Source organism: Cajanus cajan, chromosome 6 (genome assembly GCF_000230855.2).
Source record: "Cajanus cajan strain Asha chromosome 6, NIPB_CcT2T_4, whole genome shotgun sequence".
Taxonomy (NCBI): Eukaryota; Viridiplantae; Streptophyta; class Magnoliopsida; order Fabales; family Fabaceae; genus Cajanus; species Cajanus cajan.
In genome coordinates this window covers 47,764,880-47,787,835 of record NC_138522.1, presented here as the reverse complement: position 1 = coordinate 47,787,835, position 22,956 = coordinate 47,764,880, and the positions used below count along the sequence as shown (strand labels likewise).

Sequence of the window (22,956 nt, the reverse complement as noted above, 5' to 3'; positions counted from 1 at the left end):
GTTTCATTTATTTTTATCTACTCTTTAAATAGCTCTAAAGTTTTGTTTTTAATTGATTTTTTGTACATTATAAGATCAAAGAGATCTAAATTCTAATAGGATATAAATCAACAGTTTGAATGATATTCCATTGTTTATTACAAAATAAAATTTGCAATTGTACATTGCATGTGTAAGTATACTTAGTTATGTTATTAATCACATATACAAATTTTCAATTTTGCAAACTTCAACCTTGAGTTGTCTAGACGGGCTAAGGTTTGTATATTAGGATCTCATATTGATTACATATATAATAGTTATAATAGTTTTGATAATGACTTAGGCAATCCTCTTCCCTTGATGCAAACTTTTATAGTCAAGATGAATCTAATCTATTCTATTGTAATATTGTTTCCTATTAGTTATTGGTATTTTTCTTGAATAATTTAGCTGATTGAATGATTTTTGTGTGTTTTTCCTTTAAAACCTTTGTTTTTGGGGATATCTTATCCAAATTTGTGTTGTATTTTTCCCATTTTCTTCTTTTATTGGAAAAGACTTAATTGAGTTTGTATATTTTAGAATCATAGCACCAGTTCAATTCTCGTGAGAGTTACATGAATTCTCTTCTTCAGGCACTATATCACATTCTTTATTTTAGAAAGGTTAGCCAATTTTTAATGTTTAAACCATTGTTTCCATGAAAGGAAACACCTTGCATGCACCACTGTTAGAGACTATAATATTGTATCATATGCCTAGAATTGGTCTTTTTATATTTTATAATTTATTTTATACTATAATATTGTACCATATACCTAGAATTGGTCTTTTTATATTTTATAATTTATTTTATAATTTATATATTTATAATATTTTCATATTTATTTAGAAGATATAAAAAAATAAACATTTAAAAAATAAATCTTAAAAACATAACCTAACAAAACATAATTTAATTTTTTTTAAAATTGAATAATAAGACAAAAAGAAAGGAATTTATATAATTTTGAAAAAATTTAATTCATGATGTACGGTAGGTTAATTTATTTTTTATTCTTTTCTAAATTTATTTATTTATTTTATATTGAGTAGCTTATTTCTTAATATAATCTGTGAAATATGCATAGAAAATTTAATTAATAACTGATATTTAATTTAATTATTGTTGAAAGTTGAATTCGGAATTAAATATGGTATTGATGCTTATTATATTTATTTGATATAACTTGTAACTATTTTTCATAAATATATTTAAATAAAAAATTGAGAGTAATCTATTTGGAAAGACATAAATACATCGTTTTAATACCATGGAAAGGTATGTATAAATTATTTATGATTAATATAATAATTTTAATACTCATATAATTATAAACTCTTTGATTTCATATAAAATAATGTAAGTCTAGATTAAAAATAAAATAGTTACGTTAGTTGATAAAAATAAATTATATATATATATATAAAATTATCTTTTAATTATTTAATTAGTACTTATTTTCTAACTAATTAGAATTTATATTTTATATTATTTTTCTTCTAATTAATATTTATATTTTTTCTAATCAGTTAAAGTTCATGCTCTTTAAGAGTCTAAAATTATTGTATTTATCAAATTAACTTTAATTTTAGATATGTTAGTCTAAAAATAATTTAGGAACAAACAATATAAATTGTGTATTACTTAAAAAATTAACAATTGTTCTTAGTTAGGTTTTAAAAATAAGAATTCAAATAATAATCTCAAAGAAATGAATTTTTTTTAAAAGAATATCTAAAACACTTCCTTTGAATTTTATTTTTAAAAATCAGTTTAAAAATATTTTTTAAAAACACTTTCCTTAAAAATATCTATTATAGTTTATCTTTGCTACTCATTAGGATTTTTCTCTTTGTTCCTCGTTCCGGCGACATTGTGCGGATGAAAGGTAGAAACTAAAGTGATGTTATGCGTTTCTTTGCTTTTCAATTTCTTGCTGATTCTTGCTTTTCTTTGTTTCTTTGCTTTTCAATTTCTTGCTGATTCTTGCTTTTCTTTATTACTCGCTAGGGTTTTTCTTTAAAACCTTTTTTTTAGGGATCTCATCCTCATCTGTGTTGTATTTATTCTGTTTTCTTCTTTATTGGAAAAAGAATTAATTGATTTTGCATAATGCAGTATCACAGCATCAGTTCAATGCTCATGAGAGTGATTGGGGTTTCACTAATTTCATGTCTCCACTTGCTGACTTATATGATCCTGCTAGAAGTTTTTTGGTGAGTGATAGAAATATAATTGAGGCTGATGTTGATTTTCCAAAGCAAAATGGGATCTTTCTTTCTTAATTTTAATTTATAGCAAGAAATGCGATGGACGGCAACAACACATGTACGGACCAAGTGATTGCAGAAATGATTGAAATGGGTTTTGACTTTTGAGTATTCAAATATTGCCGAAGCCATAAAAGAAGTGGGTCTCTCTTCCTAGTGTTGTGGAGCACATCCTCAACACCTTCAAATTGCAAGAACACAATAAGAACCCTCTCAGAAGACAACCTTTGCGCACGTGTTGTTTAGTTCGGCAGTCCAAGATATTCGACCATTTCCACTCCAATAATGTCCAAGAACACACGGAGGATTTCCCTGATCCCATTCCATTTGTGCTTTCAGAGCCATTTCAAGTTCAAAGATTCGGATGTTGCATCATTCCATTTGTGCAAAAGCATTTTGGGTTTTCATCCTTGAAGAGTTTTCAGAAGGAAGCCCTCTCTTCCTGGGTTGGTCATAAAGTATAATTTCTGGATAAGCATTTTGCTTCACACTTTGAGCTTCATGCTTTGCAAATACATGTTTTGGAATTTTCTCCAGATCGGAAAATGATGAGTGCTCTTTGCAGCTGGAATCGGATGCAGGTTTTTTCCTCAAAGGGTTCCCCATAAAGTATAATTTCTAGATATATAACCATTCTGTGCAATGATGATGGTTCCATTGTGCCACTTACAACTGATATTTGAGCAGAGCTGGACTCAAGGTTCCAAAATCCAAAGGTTTGCTTTTTATTATTTATAATCTTATCTGCATATACACATTCCATAATTTGCTTTCAATAATTTACCTTCCTTTTTGCTTCTTATTCAAATTAGGCAAAAAAATTTGAGAAAAACTGAGAAAAGTTCCCATCTTTAATATCACTATCAGTGCAAGGGTCGCCAAGTGTTTGTTGCATACCTAGTGCCATACCTGCTTGCTGCTAGGCTTCTAAAAATAATGATAAATGAAATTATACAAAAAAAAAAAAAAAATTCACTGTGATGGCCTAGATGCCATCCGTACAGCCTCTGGCCATTTGATGCCCTTGCCAACCATATAGCTGCCCTTTTCTCAAGTGCAATTAGTTTATCCCCTTCTCTGAAAACAATCAATTTAAGCATTGATATTAGATTTAAGTAAATAATTTTAACCATTCACATATGATTTATGAAAATTAACTCCTCAATAGATACATCATTGTATAAATAATCTTAAATATGACAGCTTTGAGATTGTCGCCATCAATAAATAATTATCATTCATTTTTTTATTTTCATTTTTGTTGTAGTGAAGCAATATGATACCTTTGAGATTGTCGTGGTCAAGATCAGAAGACTTCGTGTATTGCTATTTGTTAAGGATTTTCCTAATTTCCTCTGGTTCAGGGCCATCTTACAATCACTTTGTGTCTGATTCAAGTTGCATTTGGGAATTTATTTTTATGATTGCTACACATGAATAACTGAGTTATTTTGATTGACTCCAACTACTTATTAGGTTTTTAAACTACTGAAAACTTTGCTATTTTATGATGTTTAAGCATTCTCTCACATGTTGCAGGAGAGATGTACAGCCCCTGGCCATTTGCTGCCCTTGCCAACCATACAGCTGCCCTTTTCTCAAGTGCAATTTGTTTACCCTTATTCTGAAAACAATAAATTAAAACATCAATATTAGATTTAAGTAAATAATTTTAACCAATCACATATGGTTTATGAAAATTAACTCCTTATGTATAAATAATCTTAAACATGACCTTCGAGATTGTTGCCATCAATAAAAAATTATTATTCATTTTTTATTTTTATTTTTGTTGCAGTGAAGCAGTATGATACTTGTGAAATTGTCACGGTCAAGATGGCAAGACTGTGTATTGAGATTTGTTAAGAATTTTCCTAATTTCCTTTGGTTCAGTGCTTTCTTACAAACAGTCTTTGATTGTGTCTGATTCAAGATGCATAAGCGAATTTATTGAGTATTATGCATGAATAACTGCAATATTTTGATTGACTTCAACTACTTATTAGGTTTTTAAACTACAGAAATTAAACTGTGCTATTTTATGATGCTTACTCGTTTTCTCACATGTTGCAGGAGCGAAGTATGCATTTTGCAATTCTTGTATTTTTTTTTTTTGTTTATTGTTATATGTAGGTGGAGGGTCTCAGGAGATCGGTGAATTTTAAGATTTTGGGTTAGTTTCACTTTTGCACTTGAATATAATTTTAAGATAGTTTTTGCCTTACCCTTTGCACTTGAATTTGATTTCAGCTTTGGAATTTCAATCATGGACACATTTTTTAGGCATGTATAGACAATCACTAGAAGCAGCGTCAATTAAGTTATCTAGATTCACTTTCTTATTTTCAAAAGGCATATTGGTACGTTTGTTTCTTATGTGTCCCTTAAATACAATTTTTTGTGCATGTATAGTAATAATTATAATTAGCATTATTTTCCTTTGGTAATTTAGTTATCAAACTAAAAACACATATATCCATGTCAACATAAACTAAAAAACAAATGTATAAAAAACTATCAAAATAAAAAAGAGTCAAATATAACAATATAATAAAAAAAGTATAAAATTAGTACACCCAAATTTTTTATATGCAATTGGTATCATTGTTATAATTTTAACCTTTCGGCTTTTTTTTTAGGTTAACCTTTTGCTTTATTAAATTTTTAATTTAAAGATCAGAAGTAAATGTTATTTCAAACGTAAAATTTAGAATAAAATATATTCATTTAATGCTTGATACGTTTAGCAATTTTAACCTTTTGATATTTTTAGGGTGACATTTTGCTTTATTTTGAAAATTTATAAAAATAATACTACTAAATATAAATAAGCAATTTTTGACATTAGTAAATTAATAATTATTTCAATTATTTAGCAGTTAATTTTTCATAATTACTATAATTAAATACCAATTTTGTAAATGTCAAATATATTATGAATATAGACAGTTTTATGTGCATATCATTCATATATTTCATATACAATAATAATTTAATACATTTCAATTAATGATATAATATATATCAAAATAAATGAAAAAAATATGGATTAAAATAACTTTTTTAATACTAATAATTATTACATATATGATGGACAATTTCAAATTTATTACAGATAATAATTTAAGGCTAAAAGCTAAATAGTTTTTAAAAAAATGAGAAATTAGTATATTTATATTTGTTTCACTTATTTATCGATAATTATTTATCAATTAATTGTCCATGATTAACGTAATTAATTACTGATTTTGTAAATAAAAAGTTTTCAAGAATATTGATTTAGGATATCATTCATATATGAAATGAATTTGACTTCTTATATGTATTTAAACATTTTCTATAGTAATTTATTGTCAATTGTACTTCTATCAGGCACAAACTTCTATTCAATTATAATATATTTTCATTACTATTTTATTTGATTTGAGAACGAGAATATATTATCTTTTGTGTAAATGCTTCTTGATCAAAGGGAATGAAATTGTTAATATCTATATCTCCTTAAGAATTTTCTTTCTTTTTTTTTTGGTTTAAAACTAATTATAGTAATTTTATTCTATTCTTTTACATGTACAAGAAAACAAGTTTAATCAATTACTTGAAGAATGTTTTATATCTCATTCAAAACTTGTTATTAACTCAATAAAATAAAAATTAAAGCAACATTATTTTTAAATAAGATTTTTTTAAGATATTTTGAATTTAAACAAAGAAAATATATTGATTGATTAGTTGATTTCATATTATATATCTTAAAATCATTTATCTTCTATATTATATTTGTTAAAATTATTTACATTGTTTATTTTAAATTATAATTTTTGTCACTTATTTTGTTTTAGATGTTATTGGACATGTCCTTCAAAAGGATGACATTAAGAAGAATGAAAAAAATGATAAAAAAAACACAAATTGATGTTTTAGTTCTTCAAGATTTAAAGTATTGATTTATTTATTTTGTTAAATTATACAATATTAATTTATTTAATATTTAACAATTTACTAATATGTTAAAACTTTATGTTTTGTTCAACAATGTTACTAAAAGTGCACTATTTGGAAAAGTTATGCTGATAAAATGCAACAGCATTTGATGAACATAATCTTAATGAGGCATTGGCCTTTGTTTCAATTAGACATCAAAAATGCCTTCTTACATGGTGATTTGGAGGAGGAGATTTATATGGATCAACCTCCCGGGTTTGTTGCTCAAGGGGGGTCTGGTCTTGTATGTAAATTACAAAAGTCCTTGTATGGCCTCAAACAATCACCTTGTGCTTGGTTTGGTCGGTTTAGCAAAGTTATACAGGAATTTGGAATGATCCGCTGCGAGGCAGACCACACTGTCTTCTTTAGACGCTCATCGACACATAAATTTATCTATCTTGTTGTTTATGTAGATGATATTGTGATTACAGGTCTGAAGCAACATTTATTTAAACACTTTCAAACTAAGGATTTAGGTCTCCTACGTTATTTCCTTGGAATTGAGGTCGCTCAGTCAAAGTCTGGTATTGCTATTTCTCAGAGAAAATATGCCTTTAATATTCTAGAAGAGATCGGACTTACAAATTATAAGCCAGTTGACACTCCCATGGATCCCAATGTGAAGCTTATGCCTAATCAAGGGGAGCCTTATCCTGACCCAGGGAGATATCAGAGATTAGTGGAAAAATTGAATTATTTCACCATGACCAGACTTGATATATCTTTTCCTGTTAGTGTTGTAAGTCAGTTTCTTAACTCTCCCTGTGAGAGTCATTGGCTTGCAGTTGTTCGAATCCTTAGATACATCAAAAGATCACCAGGAAAAGGACTTGTTTACAATGATAGAGGACATATAGACATTGTTGGATATTCAACTGTAGATTGGGCAGGTGATGTAAGTGATAGACGGTTAACATCAGGCTATTATGTTTTCATGGGTGGTAATCTTGTCTCATCGAAGAGTAAAACGCAAAGTGTTGTTGCACGATCAAGTACAGAAGCAGAATACCGTGCTATGGCTCACACCACATGTGAGCTCTTGTGGCTAAAATTCTTAACTCGAGTTGCAATTTTGCAAGGTTGGTCATATGGAACTAGTTTGTGATAACCAATCAGCTTTATACCTCTCCTCTAATCCAGTTTTTCATGAGAGAACAAAGTATATAGAGGTTGACTGCCATTTCATCAGAGAAAAGATCCTCTCCGGTATCATCAAGACCTCCTCAATTTGCTCCAAGGATCAACTTGCAGATATCTTTACTAAATCTTTACGAGGTCCTAGGATAACATATATATGTAACAAGCTAGATGCATATGATATATATGCTCCAGCTTAAGGGGGAGTGTTAAGATAATTCTATAAGATATAGTTTAGATATACTAGTTTATCTTCTCCTAATCCTAATTTCTAGTTTAGTTTCCTTAGTCAGTTTTATCTAAATTCCTAAATTTTAGGGATTGATTATGTTTTATGCCTATTTATTTTATTGTACCCATCAATTCAAGTATATGAAAATCATTCAGATTTAAGTATCTTCTTCTTTTTTTGCTTTTGAACAATTTTCTTCTTTTATAGTAAATAAATAATCAAAGATCTTAGGACAAAGAATGAATAAATGTTCAATATATAAGCTTTTCGAAAATAGAGAAAGGAAAACAAGAAATTTTGATCAAGTAAAATGTTTTAAGATATGAAAGCGTGATGGGAGAATTACTTTCCGTTCTTCACGTGGGGCACATTCTGGGCACCCTCTTAGTAGTTAAGATTTTGTGCGTTTACTTTCTTCTATCTATCGTGATGATACAATGGGGATATTTGTTGAATTGGTAAAGCTTGTCATCTTGAAGTTCTAGTACAAATTTTAAATTAAGCAGAGTCTATTTTTTGCAGGTTTTTTTTCCATACTTTCTTCAACTGAACTTGTACTTGGGGATATTATGGAAGTTTCTGGTAAGCTGATTATGCAGTGCTTTAAAGCAAACTAGTTCTGTTGATTATTTAATCCTGGAAAGCTGAAAGTTAACTCTGTTCTGGTTGTTCACTAAAAAGTTTGGTGCGAAATTCCTACTGATGTGAGCATGATTGAGATGCTAAGCAATCAAGTTTGTGTTGATCTATAGCTATTCTTACAGGTACTCCTGTTGCACATCCTTTGTACAGTGAATTGAATTATTGAATGTTTCCACTTGGAAATCACTTCACTTGTGTGATTGTGACCGAAAAGTGTGAAGACGCACTACATATGCTCACATGTTGGCAATTTAGGTAATTTAGAGTATTTAAAGTGCGTTTTGGCTTGATTAAAGGTTCCATTGCAAAGTAAGGCTTCAAATTAAGCTTTCAGGCATAACCATCCTTTCAAAAAGACTATGTTAGGTAAATATGTTGAGCGCAACATGTCTGTTTAAGGAAAAACACATGTGAACAAGTGTATCAACTATCAAGTGATTTATTTTCCATCTTACATACGTGTACGAGTGTATCAATTGTTTATTTTAACACAGATATATCTATCATCAGACATCTTTCTGTTTTAATATTTTATATATTATTAAATACTTTTTTCTGATTGTAGTTGAGAACAGCTTTGTGTAGATAGAGCTTAAAATACCCATATCAACAAATGTTGTATACTAAGGCAAAACAAATATTCTGTTCTTGGTATGAAGCATGCATCCTTTGTTCAATCAGCATGTGGCTAATAAGGTTTAAGTATTGTTTTCAATTTGCTTTGGATATCTTAAGTTCAATTTGACAATATGTTTAAGGTAATGGCACTTATCTAAAGTGTAATATGTAAAAATCCTTGTTCATGTAGAAAATTTGGTTTGGTTTTAGTTAATATATGGTGTAAGTGCCCTTTTGGTCCCTATAATGTCATAACCTTTACCTATTAATTCCTACAATTAAAAACATTTCATTTTAGTCCCTGATGATTAGTGTTATTGTTTCCTTTTAGTCTATATAACAATAGACGATAGGGACTAAAAGGAGTGTCCTTGAGGCATTAATTTTATTTTATTTTGTTTTGTTTTGTGAGCTTGAAGGGAGAATTCCAGTTCCTATCTTTATCATTTGCTTGGACATTTAATAATCACATTTGTGTAATAACTATCTTGAATCTCATAAAATAGCAAAAAACCAAGAAACTTAAATGTCTCAAATGTCTAAGCCGTTTTTTTGTCCTGTACCTTATTGTCATTGAATAATTTAATTGATCAGAACTTAATTTTATTGTAGTCTATACTATATTGTAGTATTCTGAGCACTACTAATTTTTGTTCTAGTAATTTATCTATTTATTTTCTCAAAGGAAGAAATTCATTATGATTTTTAATGAGTTTGGAGGATAATAGTCATCCTTAGTGTATGTGGGAAAAAAAAAAACAACTACTAAAAAAATGTCTCAGCTTCTCATTTCCTAAACATATTTGCTTGGAAAACTTCTTTATAAAGATTGTGCTTTGCACTACATGTTACACGAAGTAGAAGTCAAATGCCTAATCTTAGCTAATTTGTCCCTTAAATAGAATTACTTGGTTCCCTACTGACTCTAGACTTCTCCTGATATGCTATGTTTGAATTAGTTTTTGGTAAGAAATCAGCATATGTTCAATGTAATGGAAAGTTAATCTAGTCTTTATTTTTTCTTTTTTCATTTTTCATTTCTTACGTTGGTTACTTTTCTTTTATAATAGTTGTTTGGCTCTTGGAACAAAGCATATGCCTAGGTTGAATGCCCTTGTTAGCTCCTTGCCATTGGTTGAACCTTGGGTAGCACTGCTGTTATTTGCAGTGACAAAACAGGGACTCTAACTACCAATATGGTGTCAGTTCCAAAGATGAGCTCTGCTTGACATTGAAAGATCAAAATTTACATTTATTCATTTGTTTTTTTTAAAAAAAAATTGTATTGCAATTCATTTATTCTGGAAAAGAACTTGTCAATTTTTGTAGCAGTGTAGAAATGATTTAATTACCCTGTGCTATTTGAGATTGTTTCTCTTAAACTCTCTTTTTTAATACTAGAGTTTATTTTGAATGAAAGGGTATGGTTATCGTTGCTGGTAGGGCAAGACCTGTTGTGGTGGGAGGTCGTCCTAACACTGCCATAGTTAACATACGTGATTCAATATTGCAAACAAAGGATATAAGCATTGAAGTTTGTTCATGTCAATGCTTTACTGTTATATCATACGGACATTTTTGTCTTCTGGCATTCGGAAAATATTTCAGTTAATTTGTAAACAGCTGATGATTTCCTTTGAGGAATTCCAGAGTTAAACGATACTGCAATGTATAATTGATTATAATTATACAGGGATTGTAAATGATACTGAAGCTCGTTTGATGCAGGGAGAAGAATTATAATTACAATTGATTATAAATGAAACACTTCCATTTGTGATCCTCATTATCCTAAAAATTATCATGCTTCAGAAAATATAATATATGATATGAGAAACATTTATATGACAAATCTTTTTATTACTTATGTTTTAACTGTGAAGCCCTTTTGTCTCATTTATTTTCAAATTGTGATGGTGGTTCCTTTAATTGTGTTATAGGTTATAACAGGGATTTGTGTGTTGGTGCGGATTGTAAATATTGGTCACTTTCAGGACCCATCTCAAGGTGGTTTCTTGCATTGTGCAATTTATTATTTTAAGGTTTTTTCTCAACTCAAATAAGCTTTGTTTTTATCTATATCATGGTTTCTATTCCGTATTTGCTCATGTATTGAATTTTTCACAGGCATCATGTTGTAGTCTTCTATTCTTTTTGTTTTGCATGTACTGTTTACTCAATTTATGTTTAGTCTCTTTAAGTTTGGTTATATTTTTCTCTTTACTTGATAGAAGATATTATGTTGTCTTGTAAACATGGAAATCTTTTAACTTCTAATCATATTCCTTCAGGATTGCAGTTGCTGTGGCAGTTGCAGTAATTCCTGAAGGGCTCCATGTAGTTGCTAAAACGAGAGTTTAGGAACCTTTTTCTATGGATTTTATATTTTTTGAATATCTTAATTTTGATTATATAAAATATAGATAAAGAATTTTTTTTCTTGTGTGTTTATGTTGAATCTAAAATTTGTTTTATATATATAATATAAAATAATGTGCTTAATTTTTGTAGTTAATGTCCTTTTTCATTTATGATTTATTGCTTCTTTTTTTTTTCGAGAAATCATTGATATGAAAGTAAACAAACAATAAGGCAACATTTCTTCACTCCCTTTTATGAGTTTCCTTGAGGTATTAGTTTTATTTTATTTTGTGAGCTGAAGGGAGAATTTCAGTTCCTATTAAACTCAAGTTTCAACATTATTATTTACTTGGACACATTTGTAATAACTATCTTTAATCTCATAAAATAGCAAAAAAAACAAGGGAACTTCAAAGTCTCAATTGTCTAAGCTGTTTTTTGTCCTGATGTGTAACTAATTGTTGTTGAGTAATATAATTGATATGAACTTAATTTTATTGTAGTCTATACTATATTGTACTATTTCGACAACTACTCCTTTTTGTTCTAGTAATTTATTTATTTATTTTTACAAAAGAAGAAATTCATTATATTTTTAATGTGTTCGGAGTTTTGAGGATAATAGTCCTCCTTACTGTATGTGCAAAATAAATACATAACGACAAAAAAAATGCCTCATAGATTCTCATTTCCTCAACCTATATGCTTGGAAAACTCCCTTAGAAAGGCTATGTGCTTTGCACTACATCTTACACCAAGCAGAAGTCAAATGCCTAATCTTAGCAAATCAGTTGTTGTGTTGTGGTTGTGTTATTGAAGCGTCGTTAGTCCCTTAAATAGAATTACTTGTTTCCCTACTGACTTTAGACTTCTCCTAATTTGCTATGTTTGAATTAGTTTTGGGGTAAGAAATCAGCATATATTCTATGCAATGAAAAGTTAATCTAAACTTAATTTTTTCTTTTTTCTTTTCCTTTCTTCTAAAATAGAATTATTTGATAATTTATATCATAATTAAACTTTATCTAGTTTTTTTATATGATTCTAAGTCCTTATGCATACTATCTTAGCACCCTCAACACTTGATCTATTCTTTACATGAACACATTGTTTTTATTTCATTTAAGTAAAATACAACTCTAATTTAAATAATATAGATTAAAATTAATATCATATATAATAACAATGGCATTTCCTTAAGATGTCTGTGTTTTATATTTTTTATTATATCAACTTTCTTAAGTTTATAGTTATAATTAGTCTGTCTTATTTTTCTATTACATAATTTTAAATTTCTATTTTTTTATTTTTGTAAAAAAATTATACTATTATATGCATATGTTTTTATGTCTTGCAATTGTCATGGATTGCAATAGAGTTTGAGCAATTTCAGCAATTGTCATGGATTGCTTGAAGTTGCAATTTCTTGAATTTCTTTTCTAAATTTAACATGCCCGTAGCTTTAGTTTATAAATTAAATGATTTTTTTGTGACTTCTTTTTTATTGATTTTCAGTTAATGCACTTATATTAGGGATGCTTTGATTAGGGAGAACATCCACATTGGTCTATGCTTTGGAAGCCTTGCGGACTAGAGGGACATCCATTTTGCCATTCAGCTATGCAAATTCTGCTTTGGAAATTTAGTTATCAAATTAAAAGCACAGGTATCCATGTCAACATCTAATAATGTCTTTATATATGTCGTGTATGGAATATATTTGCATGTGCGTCCCATTTATTTTGTTTGTTCTCTGTGAACTATTTTTAATAGCTCATTAGTCTAAAAGAAAATATGTTTGATTAGAAAAATATAGATTATTTATTTAAATCTTTCCTTGTATTTGTGTCTGTATGTGTGCTTTGTGTGTCTCTTTGCATGTGATGTCTTTGTGTATACTATGTCTTGGCCTTTTTGTGATTTATCTTTGTCTCTGTGTCTGTCTTTATTTGTGTATGTGGTCTTTGTTTGTGTTTCTCTGTGTGTCTTTATTTGTGTGTTTTTTTGTATCTCTAACTCCCTCTGTGTGGGTGTGTATGTGAATTTATCTGTGTGTTTTTTAGATGTTTTAATGTTGTTTCCTTTATTTTTATCTGTTCTTTAAATAGCTCTAAGGTTTTGTTTTTAATTGATTTTTTGTACATGTTATAAGATCAAAGAGATCTAAATCCTAATAGGATATAAATCGAGTGTTCTGTTCAAGAGTTTGAATGATATTCCATTATTTATTATAAATTACATTTTGTAATTGTGCATTTCATGTGTAAGTATATTTTGTTATGCTATTAATCACATACAAATTTTCAATTTTGCAAACTTCAGCCTTGAGTTGTCTAGTTCGGCTAAGGTTTGTGTTAGGATCCCACATCGGTTAGCCATATAATGGTTACAATGGTTTTGATAATGGCTTATGCAATCCTCTTCCCTTGATGCAAGCTTTCATAGTCCAGATGAACCCAACCTGTTCTCAATTGTAATATTGTCTCCCATTAGTCATTAGTATTTTGCTTGATTGTAATTTAGCTGTCTGAGAGGTTGAATGTTTGGTTTGTTTTTATTTCTTTAAAACCTTTATTTTAGGGATACTTTTATCCAAATCTGTGTTTTATTTTCCTCTTTTCTTCTTTTATTGGAAAAGAATTCATTGAGTTTGCATATTTTAGAATCACTGAACCAGCTCAATGCTCGTGAGATGATTGGGGTTTCACAAATTTCATGCCTCTTGTTGACTTATGATCCTGCTAGAGGCTTTCGGGTGGTGTTGTTGTATGTAAGCCTCTTGATTACTGGTCACATGACTCAAAAAAGGAAATTGGTTGTATTGGATGAATTCTCTTCTTCACTTATGATCCTGCTAGAGGTTTTCGGGTGGTGTTGTTGCATGTAAGCCTCTTGATTACTGGTCACACGACTCAAAAAAGGAAATTGGTTGTATTGGATGAATTCTCTTCTTCAGATATTGTGTCACATTCCTTATTTTAGAAAGGTTAGCCAATTTTTAATGTTCAAGCCTTTGTTTCTATAAAGTTACAATGTTTTTTTAGGGTAAATTGCCAACAATGATGTTGTTACATTTTTTAGATATATTTGTTTCCATACATATGTCTAGAAGAGTTTTGCATATAGATTTCTTTGTGCATCAGGCTACTGTGGTGAAAGGCACCATACAACAATTGTTTGAGGGTAACCATATGAACTATATCAAATGCATCGATGTTGACTAAATCCAAAAAAATTTAGAACTTTTGGAATTTTAAATATTTGATTACATATCTTCAACTTGACGTCAAAGCATGTATGACTCTTTTGACAAATATGTTGAAGTGAAACATCTTGAGCATGACAAGTATCTTGAGTATGATTTTATCCCTTAAAAATATATATTCTCATTTATATATAAAGAAAGATTTTATATTTTTTATAGGTTTAATAAATCATTTTATACTTTTTTACAAACTTTTAGGATTTTTCAATTTTTTCTAAACTTAAAAAAAGATAATTTGGTCTTTTTATATTTTTGTAATTTAAATATTTTAATATCTGCATATTTATTTAGAAGATATAAAAAATAAACATTTTATAAATAAAAGCTGAAAATAAATCTTAAAAACATAATTTAACAAAACATAATTAGTTTAATTTTTTAAAATCTGAATAAGATATAAAAATGAAAGGAATTTATATAATTTTGAAACAATTTAACTCATGATGTACGGTTGGTCAATTTATTTTTTATTTTTTTTCTGAATTTATTTATTTATTTATTTTACTTTGGACAATTTATTCCTTAATAGTCTTTGAAATGTGCACAGGAAATTAATAAATTGTTGGTATTTAATTATTATTGACAGTTGAATTCGGAAATAAGTATCGTATTAATGCCTATTATATTTATTTGATATAACTTGCAAAACAAAATTATAAATATATTTAAATAAAAAATTAAGAGTAAGAGTAATCTATTTGGAAAGACAAATAGATCTTTTTTAATACAATGCAAAGGTATATAAAAATTATTTATTATTAATTAATATGTCAATTTTAATACTAATATATATATATATATATATATATATATATATATAATTATAAACTTTATGATTTCATATTAAATAATGTGATATAAGTATTTTATGCGTTTTTATTTAAAACACAAATGTTTGCGCGTAAAAACGAATTTATTTTATTTTCTTATATCAAATAGCTTTTTGTCTAGATAAATGTTAAGCTAAAATAAATATTTAAACATGACAACAAGATAAATAATTTTTGGTTTAACTTTTAATTAAGTGACGTAAAAAAACTTTTAATTAAGAAGATAAGGTGTTTTGAATAATTTATTTAGATATAAATATAAATAATTAATAATGAATAATGTTTTATAGAACAAATATGTTCACTTTGATCATAAAGTTTGTCATGAATATTTTTAAATATATTTTTTTTGTCTCAGTCTAACTCTTTTTTAATGTCAAAGTAATATCTATGAATAATTATTGACTCCGTAAAGAATAGAAGAGTATGATCTATTATTTGACATATAATGTATTATAGATGTATTATCATTGTACTACAATCAGGTTATTTTATTTCACCCCTTAGAAGAAAAAAAAAAAAGAACATAAATAAAAGTACTTAATAGTATGGCGATACATTTATATAGAACTTCTACCCTACACACAATAGAGTTGTAGACAATTGCCAAGTAAAATCCAATCCATGAATTCATCTACTCCTACTTGTATTGAATAGAACATGTAGAGCCAATCTACTCCTACTTGTATTGAATAGAACATGTAGAGCCAAATCTTAATGAAAAACTTACATTATTTAAATCAGGAAAATTTTATGATTTTATGAAATCGTGTGCTATTACTCGAATCCATGATCAATCTTCTTTTGAAAGGAGTAGTTGACAATGGAATCCGATTTTTTTCATAATTTTCATATTTGTAATAGTGTGAAAAGAAAATCTGACTCCAAGTTATTTAAGAATAATGAAGGTAACAACTTATTTTTTTTTAATAATTTTTTAATAAGTGTTCCAAATTCTCTAAGATTGATATTGTTGATGAAAGTTGACTAGTTTTGATTATCTAAAATTGACAAGTCTTTATGAATATTAAAAAGTTCCTTTATTTGTGTCTCATAATTGAATTGAAGGATTGATTTGTTATTGGATAATATTAAATTTGGATAACCAAGGGACTTGCAATATGAATACATTTGGTAGGTGAAATCTTTGTCCCAAAATTTAAATCTAAATTAGATGTTTGAGTCTTTGTGACTTAAATTACAATAAGTGAGTAATTTTCTTTTCTTTGGTGAATTCAATAATTTTTTCAATTATGTGGAAAGCGAGTAATTTGACATTAATTTTTTAAATTGTTTTTTACTATTGTCATTTAAAATTTAATTTAAAAGTGTTTGTTGGTAATTATATGAAATTTTTTTGATATTTTTCCTATAGGTTTAATTTAATTTTGTATTACTTTTTTCTATAAAATGACCAAAGTGTTCATTTGCTAAGGTTGATTGTCGACCTTGAGGTGAATTAATTGTTACATTTTTGTATGACTTACTTGCTATATATCTTGATGACTAATTACTCTACCCTTTTCTCTTTTTCAATATCTTCTTGTTGTAGGTTCTAAGATTTGGTCTAAAATGTTCAAAGTTGTAGTTATTTGTTTTAAGTCGCTTGCTGATGTGAGGTGTAATGTATGTACTATGTATAAACCTGATCAAACAACTCTTCTAGTATGTTTATTTATTTCTTTCGGTTATTTTATATGGCACATGTGATCCTTATTTTCAATGCTCATATTTTACACAATGTTTATCTAAGAATTTGAGTTGTAAATCTCGCTACCTTATTCTCTGAATTCACCCTTCGGTATTTATCTAATCGTGACTACAAATAAGTACATAAATTTGTTTGAAATAAATGTTTATTATTAAAGTGAATCATAGAAAGTATATACAAGTCTTAATATCTAATTTACCCAGATTAAAAAAAATAGTTAATTTAGTTGATAAAAATAAAGTTTTTATTTGTTATATATATATATATATATTTAAAATTATTCTTTAATTATCTAATTAATACTTGTATATTTTCTAATTAGTTAGAGTCTATATCTTATACTGAAATAAGACTTATCTTTATAATCTTTCTTATTTTTATAAAAAAAATTATTATATTTATCAAATTAAGATAATACACTTTAATTATAGATATTTTTATTTAAAAATAATTAAAGAACAAACAATATAAATTGTCTTATATTAAAAAAATTAACAATTATTCTGTGTTGGATTTTATAAAACAAAAGTAATAATATGGAAGAAATGGACATTTTAGAAAAATATCTAAAACACTTTCCTGGAAGAAAAAAAAAGGTGTAAAAATCATGGTTTAAAAATATTTTTTAAAAACACTTTCCTTAAAAATATCTATTCTAATTTATATAGTTTTATATTTTTTAATAGATTTAATAAATCATTTTGAATTTTTGTATATGAGCTAGGAATTTTCAATTAAGTTTCTAAACTAAAAAAAATGATAATTAGATTTAATAAATCATTTTATATTTTAATACCTGCATATCCACTTAAAGATATAAAGAAAAAAATATTTTATATCTTTTTCTTTTCTTCTATCTCTAAAATTCTGTCTCACTGCTTTTCAATTTCTTTTTTGTTTCTTTTTTCCTGATTATTGTTTCATTTCTTCCTAATTCTTGTTTGTCTTTGCTACTCGCTAGGGTTTCTCTTTGTTCCTCATTCTGGTGACCTTGGGCTTGGCTGATGGAAGGTAAAAACCAAAGTAATGTTATGTCCTCTACTTTTCAATTTCTTGTTTGATTTCTTTCTAATTGTTGTTTCATTTCTTGCTGATTGTTGTTTGTCTTTGTTACTCAGTAGATTTTTCTCTTTGTTGTTCATTCTGGTGACCTTTGCCTTTGGAAGGTAGAAACTATAGTGATTTTATGTGTTTCTCAGCTTTTTCATTTCTTTTTTCATTTCTTGTTTATCTTTATTACTCGTTAGGATTTTTCTTTGATTTTTGTTCATCATTCCTCTTCGATTCTTGTTCTTTGTGTGGTGCACCAACCAGTGGACAAATATTATCATTCCTCGCTCTGGTGACCTTGTGTTGATGGGATGGTAGAAATTAAAGTTATGTTATGCTATTGCTTCTCTACTTCTCAATTTCTTTATTTCATTTCTTTCTGATTCTTGTTTGTTTTTGTTATTTGCAAGGATTTTTCTTTTTGTTTTAATGTTCTTTTTGTGTGGTGCAGCAACCGGTGGACAAATACTACCATTCCTCACGTTGTTGACCTTGTACTGATGGAGGTAGAAATTAAAGTGATGTTATGTTATTTTTTCTCTGCTTTTCAATTTCTTGTTTCATTTCTTTTTATTCTTGTTTGTCGTTGTTATTTGCTAGGATTTTTCCTTTTGTGATGATGGAAGGCATAAATTAAAGTGATGTCCTTAATGGTGGAATGAAACAAATGCCTTTGTTTTAATTGACTTTTTCTTATTTTAATTTCACAAATGTGAATTGCAGCAATGCCATAGTATGTAATAGATAACTCTTTGAACTATGGATTTTTTTTTTTTTTAATCAATGGTTGTGTTTTTGCATATAGTATTTCAAGTGTTTTGAATTTTTGGTTGGGGTGGGGTTTGATCTTGTAGGTTTTGAAGAAGTTCAAGAATTGGTTTCTATCATGTCAAGTGTTGACTTGATTGATTAGGCAAGTGAGAAATTTGAGTTTAAACTCTCAAGATTTTTTCTGCTAGTTCATGTGCAAACATGTTTGATTGGCGAAGTGGGTAATTATTTTTTCAAGATATTTTCTCCACGTTGTATGTAGACCTATTTAATTGGTGAAAAATGATTGATTAGAGTTTCAAGATTCTTTAATTCTTGTTGCATGTCAACATGCAGATTTTGAGTGAGAATGTTGTGATGTATTTGTTTTGTACACTACATTGACGAAGTGCTGAATTTTAATGGGGATAGAATTCCTGAATACAAGTTCTGTTTTGTATGTCTACATGTAGGCAACAAAGTATAGTTTGTAGATGCTTTAATGTTGTTTTGTTTATTTTTATCTGCTTTTAAAATAGTTCTATAGTTTTGTTTTTAATTGATTTTGTGTACATGTTATAAGATCAAATTATAGTTTAGAGATCTAAATTCTCATACGATATAAATTGAGTTTGTTTTGTTCAAGAGTTTAAATGACATTTCATTGTTTATTACAAACTACATTTTGTAATTGTGCATTGCATGTGTTTCTTCTATTATGTTATTAATCATATTTACAAATTTTCAATCTTGCAAACTTCAACCTTGAGAGTGACATCTTATCCTCATCTGTGTTGTATTTCTTCTGTTTTCTTCTTTTATTGGAAAATAATTAATTGATTTTGCATATTGCAGAATCACAGCTTCAGTACAATGCACGTGAGAGTGATTGGGGTTTCATTAATTTCATGTCTCCACTTCCTGACTTATATGATCATGCAAGAAGTTTTCTGGTGAATGATAGACGTATAATTGAAGCTGATGTTGTACATAAGCCTCTTGTTACATGAATTCTCTACTTTAGACACCGTATAACATTCCTTATTTTAGTAAGGTTAGTCAATTTTTAATGTTCATGCCTTTGTTTCTATAAAAGGAAGCACCTTACATAAACTATTGTTACAGGTTGTATACCATATGCCTACGAATGAGAATGACATGCCATCAAGGAGCATTCCTTTGGCATTGTAGAGTTTATTCTACAAGCTGCAACATAGTGACACTAATATATATATCTACTAAAGAGTTAACTAAGTCTTTTAGATGGAATAAGGATGATTCGTTCTTGTAGCATGATGTCGAAGAACGTAATAGATTTTTTTGTGAAAAGTTAGAATATAAAATGAAGGTGCATTGTTTTTTTATGATAAAATGATTTACTGCCCTGTACCAGAAGTTTGATGGTGGCAATGGTATAGCAGCATGAATGGTTCATGTTTGTCATCAAAGCATACACTTTAGATTCAGAATTTGGAGTTTAGAGCATAAGTCAACCCACAAAACCAGCTTCTAATGTGAATACTGATCAAATTTTATTTAAGGCATATTTCTAGTTAGTGTAGGACTAAATACTAACCTTGAGACAGCAATTAAGGCAGCTTCAAAGTGGCCGCAGATAAGGAGGGCTAAAGGTGACTTCAATTATGGCAGCTTTCCAACAAGTGGAAATTGTAACACTAATGGCCTCCTGGTTTAAACTTTTTTGTTTTTAAAAATAATCTTTTTAATGAATCAACAATCTCTTACTTTACAACGTGTTTGTCTAAACTGTTTGAAAATAATAAAAACAGTTTTCTGCTTTGAAGCAAATCTCATCTGCTTCTTAAAGAGTTGTAGTTTTTTTTTTTTTTTTAAATTAAGTTTTTTTAATTTTACACAAACTAACCCAATATAATGAATGTATGTATAGGTGTATGCAATTTCGTTTTGAATTAAAAGCAATGGCATTTTCTTCTTTTGCAGATTTTCTTGCTCAATTGCCATGTCTACTTCACATAGCAATGTGTTCTACTCTTTTCAAGGAATTAACCCTGCTGTATAATCCTGATAAAGGGAATTATGAAAAAAATTGGTGAATCAGATGAAGTGGCACTATGTGCCTATAAGATCTGTATTTGTTTCTTTTTAGTTATCATATTTTCATAGTTTTACTTTTTAATTCTATATAGCAATAGACAATAGGAATTAAAAGGAAACGAAAATAGTGTTTATAAAGAATAAAATATAATAATTTTAATTATAAAGATTAAAAAGTAAAGTTTATAAAATTATAGGAAAGTATTTAAATTTCAGAAATATAATAAGTTACCAAACTGAATTTGATTCTTGAGAGTATTTTGATTTGCAATTTTCTGTAGCATGTGTTTTAATTTGGTGTTGATTGAAATGCTTGAATGTTTCTTATTGTTTTTGCCGAACTTGAAATACTTGGTTGTTGTTATGATATGGAGTTTTTATTCATCATGAGATAATCTAGAGCATATGAATCTTATAATAATGTCCATATTTCCAAGGAAACATAGCTGTTATTATGTGATGAATCTTTTTGTTGACCTATGGTGAACAAAGGTGTAAACCTTTTACGGTTCTCTTGTGATTTTGATTTTGAAAATATTTCGTTACTAATATGATTTGAATTTTTTATTAATCATGTGAGATTCTAAGGTGTAAAATTCCTATAAAGTTATCTCTAATCCTAAATTTTTCAAAACTTGGATGTTATCGTATAATATTTTTTTAATTAACATGTATGAAAAAAGGTGTAAATACATTTAATGATTGTCCCTCAATCTAATATCCTAAATATGGTTGTTTCAAATCATTATCTTCATGTAAAATTTCAATCATGTTCATACTTTTAAAGTTGATAATAATCCAAAGTAATCCAAGTGACTAATAATAAAAAGGACTTAATATTTTGCTTCAAATCATTATCTTTGTCATTTCAATATTAAGATAATTATTATAAGTATCCAAACTTACTTTCTTAAGCAATTACATATTAGTCATTATTACGAACTTATTATTCAAACTTCCAATAATTATTTCACTCACTATTATTTAACTTCAATGTTAAAACATTTTTTTTAAATCTAATTTTTAATTTATTTTTATCCATATCTATATTAGAACACGAGTTAACAAATTTAATCCTTATAGCATACTTAAAATGTCTTTATTAGATCAATAACTAACAAAATAACCCTAAGGATTGAAGTTAAATTTTTTTTAATTTAAAGCACTAGAAGGAACACATTTTAGATTTAAAATATAAAAAAAGATTTAAATTAAAATAAGGGACTAAACCATATTAAAATATCTTATTTGTATTCTGATTAGTGACATTTATTAGTTAAAAAAATGAAGTATAATATAAAAAAATAAAACTTTTTTTTATACTTTTATAATAACATTTTTTTATTTACTATTAAATAAAAATTCACTTGTAATATTAAATTAAATTAAAACATTAATTAAATAATTTATAAAAAAAATATTTTTTTAAGTATTTCGGAAACAGTGATGGATCCAGAAATTTTAGATAGTGGGGGTAAAATTTTACATATAACTTTTAAAAGTATAAATATATATTATAATTATTTTTTACAAATTTTTATATTTACGATTATGATTAAGGATGAAAATAAATTAGGTCAGACTAGGTTATATTATAATTTAGTAGGTTTGGACCTAACCTTCTTTAAAAATACATGTTCTAAATATGAATTTCTTATTTATCTGTCATAAATATTTTTTAAATATTTGGTTAGAACTACAATTTTAAAGACCTGCTTTATGATAATTTAGTACTAATAAAAATATAAAAATAAATATGTTAAATTTTATAAAATCAAGTTTAATTTATTTATGATATAAACATGTTTTTAATATCTAATATAAATTTTGAGATGATAATTTATTTTAAAACATATTTTATAATAAAATTATAAATAGAACATAAATATTTCAATCTTTCTTCTTTTATTTTTTTAATTAATGTATACAATCTTATGATCTTTACTATTTTAATTTTTTTAATTAATGTATACAATCTTATGATCTTTATATCGTTCAATAA

General features: G+C 27.3%; 1 non-coding gene across 50 annotated transcripts; it reads left to right on the top strand.

Moving 5' to 3' along the window:
* The first annotated feature begins 1,786 nt into the window (after positions 1–1,786).
* On the top strand, positions 1,787–21,036 carry LOC109796075 (uncharacterized). 50 transcript variants are annotated; one of them, XR_014434810.1, is made up of 16 exons: positions 1,788–1,913; positions 2,144–3,011; positions 3,563–4,468; positions 4,546–4,655; positions 8,174–8,233; positions 8,333–8,548; positions 10,852–10,953; positions 12,788–12,938; positions 13,936–14,258; positions 18,040–18,089; positions 18,197–18,244; positions 18,393–18,442; positions 18,580–18,634; positions 18,983–19,041; positions 19,734–19,932; positions 20,841–21,036. It is a non-coding gene; the product is annotated as an uncharacterized LOC109796075 (transcript). The 50 variants fall into 50 exon arrangements; XR_014434809.1 differs by having other exon boundaries at positions 18,393–18,454; XR_014434776.1 differs by lacking the exons at positions 18,197–18,244; positions 18,393–18,442; positions 18,983–19,041 and adding exons at positions 8,590–8,659; positions 8,859–8,989 and having other exon boundaries at positions 8,333–8,415.
* The last annotated feature ends 1,920 nt before the right edge of the window (positions 21,037–22,956 follow it).